Genomic DNA, 8,186 nt, shown 5'->3' on the forward strand with positions numbered 1-8,186 from the left:
GGGTTACGGGGAGCGGGCAGGAAATTGGACATGAAGCTGAGTTCGGATCGGTCAATGCCCTGTGGGTGGCGGAGAGGGCCCAGGGGCTGAGTGGCCGGGTCCTGCTCCTACTTCTTGTGTTCTTTAGATTTGAGGTTAGGATCAGATCAGCCATGATCTTATTGAATGGCGGAGCAGGTTCGAGGGGCCGATTGGCCTACTCCTGCTCCTATTTCTTATGTTCTTATGTTCTATGGAAGCTTTTACAGTCCATTTTTATGTTTCTCGCTAGTTTATTCTCATATTCTATTTTTCATCTTTATCAATTTCTTGGTCCTCCTTTGCTGAATTCTAAAATGCTCCCAATCCTCAGGCTTACTGCTTTTTCTGGCAACTTTATATGCCTCTTTCTTTGATTTATTACCATCTTTAATTTCTCTTGTCTAACCAGGAAGTAGTTTCAGTGCTGGTAGCAGGGGTAATATTTAATCAACGTCATGAGTTGCAAAAGTGAAGAGGAATTCAGTTGTTGCAAAACTGCCCTTTTCTAACACTTTCACATCCCCCGGCACAGCTGCCAGGGACCATGATACTGCAATCATACAAATACTTCCTCGAGTGCTCCAGATCTGAGTCAAGAGAAAGTCTTTTGTTCACCAGCACCCACAGGCTGCATCTTAACGAGTACAAAACTCACCCAACAAAACTCACCCAACAGATAAAGCCAAGAGGTATAACACATTGGAGCCAGTGTTTATGTCCCAGACTTGCCTCTTCCCACCCTTCTTCACCCAACTCTATCAGTATAACCTTCTATTGGTGTTGGCGATTAGTGCCAGGCGATTAGTGCCAGGCGATTAGTGCCAGGCACTCTATAAATGCAAGTTCTTTTCTTTCCATTTGCAACTGTTGGAAACACAGACCCTCCGACCTGATCATTGAGTCTCTTCCTCACCTCAATACCCTGACAGGGAAATCTCTGCAGGAATGAAGAATGAGAAGTTAAGGGAGGGTTTTAAATGACAAACTGTGGCATGGGTTACATTGTCGAGAGCTCTTTGCAGCTTCTAGACCAGTGTGTACCCAGTCACAGGGCACCTCCAGCTGTTCAATCCTAAGGCTTCTCCCAATAATTCAAGGGTGGACTGATTGCTCGGGCCAGGCCTTTGAGTTGTCGCACGCAATGGGGTAGGGGGAGGCACAGTGGACGATTGGCGGAGACACACAACTCCGTAAAATAATATCAGTAGCACAGCAACTGAGGGAAGGAAACTAATACTTCAGTAAGAATCAAATAGTTACACAAGGTATGTTATTAGGCATTTAGAGGGACCTGAAGGCTAAGAAGAGGTAGAGCAAAGTCCAAGGCAATTCCTGAGGGCAACTGAGAAACCCCAAAGAGAATGCAGGGCAATGTCCCTGAGATGGCACAGGTCAATGTTTGAGATGGCACAGGGCAATATCTGAGAGGGCACAGGTCAATGTTTGAGAGGGCACAGGGCAATATCTGAGAGGGCACAGGTCAATGCTTGAGAGTTGTAAACAATTTTACAACACCAAGTTATAGTTGGACTATAACTTGGTGTTGTAAAATTGTTTACAATTGTCAACCCCAGTCCATCACCGGCATCTCCACATAATGCTTGAGAGGGCATGGGGCAATCCCAGAGAGGGCACAGGTCAATGTCTGACAGGGCACAGGGCAATATCTGAGAGGCCACGGGACAATATCTGAGAGGCCACGGGACAATATCTGAGAGGGCATAGGGCAGCCTGAGAGGGCACAAGGCAATATCTGCGAAGGTGCATCAAATCAGGCTTCAAGGAAGCTCACATTGAAGGAGAAAGTGATGTTAGTTGAACTTCTGACAAATGGGTTTGTTTCCGAGGTTTGATTTGGTGGGTTCTTTGTGTTTGTCACAGTAAGGAGATGATAGAACCAAGGAATGGATCTCCTGCTTAATTTCTGGCAGCCAGTGTCAGTGTCAAGCACTCCTAGGTTGAGGTGAGGGTCCCTCTCTCTCTGCCCCCACCAGGTGTAGTGGCCCCAGCCGCAGTGGAGCGCCATCTACTGTACGGGAGTGACACTCTCGTTTCCCACACCAGCAATCCTGAGGCCTGGCCGAGTGAGATCAAAACTTTGGGGTGTCAATTCGTCCCGTTAGCAGATGAATTGAGACTGATCCCCAATTCATTTCACCTCGGCTGCTTACAACTTGCAAAAAGAGAGAGAGAGAGAGAGAGAGGAAACTATCGTCTTATCAGTGTGGGCTGTGTCTCAAAGGTGAAAGGCCAATGTCTAAATCACTGGGCCATTGCATTGGAAATCATTCTGTTGAGTTTGAGTCATAAAACCTCTGAGGCTAAATCTAACACCTTTCCCCCTCCCGACAGAGCACAGTCTCACCCTTGTGAGACCACGTTACCATGTAAACGACACACACCCAGGGTCAATTTTTCATTTGCTGCCCAGACTGGCATCGCAAATCAGCCACCCATTATAGAAACCGCCCGATTCTCATCTCCAGCGATTTCGGTTTCATATCCGGACATAGGGTTGCCAACTCTGGTTGGACGTATTCCTGGAGGTTTCATCACATGACCTCCAGCGTCCAACCACCCCACCCGGTCAAACAGCCTTTTTTCCACCATCGCCAATATTTTTATAATTAATAAATGAAAGTATTCAAAGAAAATGAATAAAAAACACCCACAATTTGTTTTAATGCCTCTATGATCTTTCTCCTGGGTGTTGCTCACATCAGAGACCAGGAGATTAATCTTGAATTCCTGGAGACTCCAGGACAATCCTGGAGGGTTGGCGACCCTACCTGGCAGCAAGTTGAAAATCTGTGCCATCTTCTCCTCACAGTCGAAGGTCACTAAATTAGTTAATCCACTGACCCCCACATCTGTTCGGACAGCTTCAAACTGTATAACCGTCTCTAATATTATAACCTTCTTGCAGTGCAATAAGGAACAGTCTATAATGGGCCCACTAGGCCATGCAATGTCCCCAGCTCACTCTCACACTTTTCCTTAGACCACATACTTTCCTGTAAAATCCCCAGTGTTTCCATGGAGATGGGAACTGCACACATTTCACCTCAATCACACCTCCAACCCTGCAACCATAAAACGTCTGAAGAGCTGGCTGCAGGGGGAGGGTGCTGGTCTTTGTAATCTCCTCCTGCTTCGACCGCCCATGGGGCTCGTGAACCCAGGAGATGTTTCTCACATCTCCACATGGTCACGGCTAGAAGTGGCATCAATGATATTTCCATTTCTCAGGTTGATCATAGCGGGCAATTTTAACCTAACCTGCCCATCGGGAAACTGATGAGATCGGGTGCAACTTTGGTTTTACACCCCACCCAATTTTACTCTTCATTGAAGTCAATGGAGAGTAATATTGGGCAGGACGTAAAACCAGTCTTCCACCCGAACCCATGGGTTTCCCGCCCAGCGAGCTAGGTTAAAATTACACCCTTAGTCTCATTGCTCCGTCACAGGCAGTTATCAACTCACTTTGCTCCTATTACCCTGTTTCACTGCTGTCCCTTCCATCTGTACCAATTGATCAGTTCACAGTGACACTGCTGATGTTGAGGCATAAAACCAACACTTGTGAAGAACAGACTAACAACAGACTCATTACTGGGGTAATTACAGAATAATACCGAGGTAATTACAGAATAACATTGGGATAATTACAGAATAATACCGAGGTAATTACAGAATAACATTGGGATAATTACAGAATAATACTGGGTAATTACACAATAGTACTGGGGTAATTACACAATAATACTGGAGTAATTACAGAATAATAATGGGGTAATTACAGAATAACACTGGGGTAATTATACAATAATACTGGGGTAATTACAGAATAACATTGGGATAATTACAGAATAATACTGGGGTAATTATACAATAATAATGGGGTAATTACAGAATAATACTCGGGTAATTACACAATAGTACTGGGGTAATTAAATAATAATACTGGAGTAATTACACAATAGTACTGGGGTAATTACACAATAATACTGGGGTAATTACAGAATATCATTGGGATAATTACAGAATAATACTGGGGTAATTACACAATAATACTGGGGTAATTACAGAATAATACTCGGGTAATTACACAATAGTACTGGGGTAATTAAATAATAATACTGGAGTAATTACACAATAGTACTGGGGTAATTACAGAATAATACTGGGGTAATTACAGAACAATATGGGGGTAGTTACACAATAATACTGGGGTAAGTACACAATAATACTGGGATACTTATTGAGTAATATGGAGGTAATTACACAATGATACTGGGGTGATCACAGAATAAAACGAGTATTTACTAAATAATACGTGGGGAATCGGACAATAATACTCGAGCACTTACTGAATCATACAGGGAAATTACACAATAATACTGAGGTAAATGAATAAAAATACTGTGACTGGGGGCGGGAAGCTACATTACCTTTGCCCAGCTTTAACTGCCCTGTTCATACTGACGTCACCAGGGCTGTTATTGCAGGAAGGTCGTGATTGTCTTTTACTTTGTGTTGTTCCCTGGTGTACAGGGCAAGCACTCTAACGATTGATTTGAGTGATTGCAGTGCGAGGTGTTGGACGATGCCTCCAGGTCTGTTCTTTATGACATTCTACCACTACAATGAAGAACAAATGGAACTTGAAATCTAATTCTGTGCAAAGTCCATGGACTGAAGTTAACTGGAGGTGGGAGTGTGCATAATGATTAGACCGGAATTGTGATTGTCTGCCTTTTACACTCAATCAGCTCTAATTCTGAGTGGAAGAGCATTTCTGAATTTAGTTGCTTTCTTGGAATGACAACAACAACAACTTGCATTGGTATAGAACCCTTAATATAGAAAAACGATCCAAGGCTCTTCACAGGAGCAGAATTAGACAAGAATGGACTTGGAGCCAAAGAAGGGGCTGTTGTTGTTTTTATGTCTTCCCTTGGAGAATAGTTTGAAGATTCTCAGGCCGATTAACAGTCTGACAGGTCGCAATAATAGGCCGAGTTGGATAAGGTAGATTGGGAAATTAGATTAAAAGGTATGACAGTAGACAAGCAATGGTGAATACTTAAAGAAATAATTCAACATTCTCAACAAATACATATTTCATTGAGAAATAAAAACTCCACGGGAAAAGTGATCCATCCATGGCTAGCTAAAGAAGTTAAGGATAGTATTAGATTAAAAGTAAAGACCTATAATGTTGCCAAGAAGAGTAGTAAGCCTGAGGATTGGGAGAGTTTTAGAAACCAGCAAAGGATGACCAAAAAAATGATAAAAAGGGAGAAAATAGAATATGAAAGAAAACTAGCAAGAAATATAAAAACGGACTGTGAGAGCTTCTACAAGTATGTCAAAAGGAAGAGAGTAGCAAAAGTAAACGTTGGTCCCTTAGAGGCTGAGACAGGAGAAATTATAATGGGGAATCAGGAAATGGCAGAGACGTTAAACAAATATTTTGTATCTTTCTTCACAGTGGAAGACACAAAAACATACCAGAAATAGTGGGGAACCAAGGGTCTAATGAGAGTGGTGAACTTAAAGTAATTAATATCAGTAGAGAAAAAGTACTGGAGAAACTAATGGGACTAGAATCATAGAATCATAGAAGTTTACAACATGGAAACAGGCCCTTCGGCCCAACATGTCCATGTTGCCCAGTTTATACCACTAAGCTAGTCCCAATTGCCTGCACTTGGCCCATATCCCTCTATACCCATCTTACACATGTAACTGTCCAAATGCTTTTTAAAAGACAAAATTGTACCCGCCTCTACTACTGCTTCTGGCAGCTCGTTCCAGACACTCATCACCCTTTGAGTGAAAAAATTGCCCCTCTGGACCCTTTTGTATCTCTCCCCTCTCACCTTAAATCTATGCCCCCTCGTTATAGACTCCCCTACCTTTGGGAAAAGATTTTGACTATCTACCTTATGTATGCCCCTCATTATTTTATAGACTTCTATAAGATCACCCCTAAACCTCCTACTCTCCAGGGAAAAAAGTCTCAGTCTATCCAACCTCTCCCTATAAGTCAAACCATCAAGTCCCGGTAGCATCCTAGTAAATCTTTTCTGCACTCTTTCTAGTTTAATAATATCCTTTCTATAATAGGGTGACCAGAACTGTACACAGTATTCCAAGTGTGGCCTTACTAATGTCTTGTACAACTTCAACAAGACATCCCAACTCCTGTATTCAATGTTCTGACCAATGAAACCAAGCATGCTGAATGCCTTCTTCACCACCCTATCCACCTGTGACTCCACTTTCAAGGAGCTATGAACCTGTACTCCTAGATCTCTTTGTTCTATAACTCTCCCCAATGCCTACTCGATCTACCTAAAAGCTGATAAATCTCCTGGTCCTGATGGCCCACATCCGAGGGTTCTAAAAGAGATGGCTGCAGAGATAGTGGATGCATTGATTATGATCTTCCAAAATATCATTGGTTCTAGAACAGTCCCGATGGATTGGAAGGTAGCAAATGTAACCCTGATATTCAATAAGAGAGAAAACAGGGAACTACAGGCCAGTTAGCCAGACATCAGTCATTGGGAAAATGCTGGAATCCATTTTTAAAGAAGTGGTAACAGGGCATTTAGAAAATCACAATATGATTAGACAGAGTCAACACGGTTTTATGAAAGGGAAATCATGATTGGCAAATCTATTAGAGTTTTTTGAGGATATAACTAGCAGGATGGATAAAGGGGAACCAGTGGATGTAGTTTATTTGGATTTTCAAAAGGCATTCGATAAGGTGCCACATAAAAGGATGTTACACAAGATAAGGGCTCATGGGGTTTGGGGTAATATATTAGCATGGATAGAGGATTGGTTAACGGACAGAAAACAGAGAGTAGGGATAAACAGGTCATTTTCAGGTTGACAGGCTGTAACTAGTGGGGTATCGCAAGGATCAGTGCTTGGGCCTCGGCTATTTACAATCTGTATTAATGACTTAGATGAAGGGACCCAGTGAAATGTATCCAAGTTTGCTGACAGTTCAAAGCTCGGTGGGAAAGTAATCTGTGAGGAGGACGCAGAGGACTCAATTTTGAAATGGTGGTGGGTTGGCAGCGGGGGTGGGGGGGGTGAAGGTGTGCATGGCAAATCCGAATAAACAAACCTTATGTTTCCAACGTGATCGCAATGTAATTGATGGTGATTAAAGTTCTTTCCAAGTCTGTCGACATGAGCTGCAACGCGAGGGGTGGGGGAGAGAAAGAGAGAGAGCGAGGCGTCATCCAGCGCTGGTATGGATGATCGGGGGTAGGGGGGAGAGTGGAAGATCGGTGGGGGAGAGGGGAAGATCAGGGGGGAGAGTGGAAGATCGGGGGGGAGAGTGGAAGATCGGGGAGACATCGGGGGGGTGAAGAGGGGGAGATCGGGGGGGTGAAGAGGGGGAGATCAGGGGGATGTCGGGGGGTGAAGAGGGGGAGATCGGGGTGGTGAAGATGAGGAGATCGGGTGGACATTGGGGGGGGTGAAGAGAGGGAGATCGGGGGGGACATCAGGGGGGTGAAGAGGGGGAGATCGGGGGGACATCGGGGGGGTGAAGAGGGGGAGATCGGGGGGACATCGGGGGGGGTGAAGAGGGGGAGATCGGGGGGGACATCGAGGGGGGTGAAGAGGGGGAGATCGGGGGGGAACATCGGGGGGAATGTCGGGGGGGTGAAGAGGGGGAGATCGGGGGAACATTGGGGGGGGTGAAGAGAGGGAGATCGGGGGGGACATCAGGGGGGTGAAGAGGGGGAGATCGGGGGGACATCGGGGGGGTGAAGAGGGGGAGATCGGGGGGACATCGGGGGGGTGAAGAGGGGGAGATCGGGGGGGGAACATCGGGGGGGAATGTCGGGGGGGTGAAGAGGGGGAGATCGTGGGGGTGAAGAGGGGGAGATCGGGGGGACATCGGGGGGGGTGAAGAGAGGGAGATCAGGGGGGACATCGAAGGGGTTGAAGAGGGGGAGATCGGGGGGGACATCGAAGGGGGTGAAGAGGGGGAGATCGGGGGGACATCGAGGGGGGTGAAGAGGGGGAGATAGGGGGGACATCGAGGGGGGTGAAGAGGGGAGACCGGGGGGGACATCGAGGGGGGTGAAGAGGGGGAGATCGGGGGGACATCGAGGGGGGTGAAGAGG

General features: G+C 45.6%; 1 protein-coding gene across 1 annotated transcript in view; it reads right to left on the minus strand.

The window, feature by feature from the left end:
* slc5a1 (solute carrier family 5 member 1) overlaps positions 1–4,662 on the minus strand; it is a 136,695-nt gene extending 132,033 nt beyond the window's left edge. Inside the window, exon 1 of the mRNA XM_068005511.1 lies at positions 4,476–4,662. The gene's annotated coding sequence lies outside the window, so the exon portion shown is untranslated. The remainder of the gene's footprint in view (positions 1–4,475) is intronic.
* Between the last annotated feature and the right edge of the window lie 3,524 nt (positions 4,663–8,186).

Source organism: Heptranchias perlo, chromosome 25 (assembly GCF_035084215.1).
Source record: "Heptranchias perlo isolate sHepPer1 chromosome 25, sHepPer1.hap1, whole genome shotgun sequence".
Taxonomy (NCBI): domain Eukaryota; kingdom Metazoa; phylum Chordata; class Chondrichthyes; order Hexanchiformes; family Hexanchidae; genus Heptranchias; species Heptranchias perlo.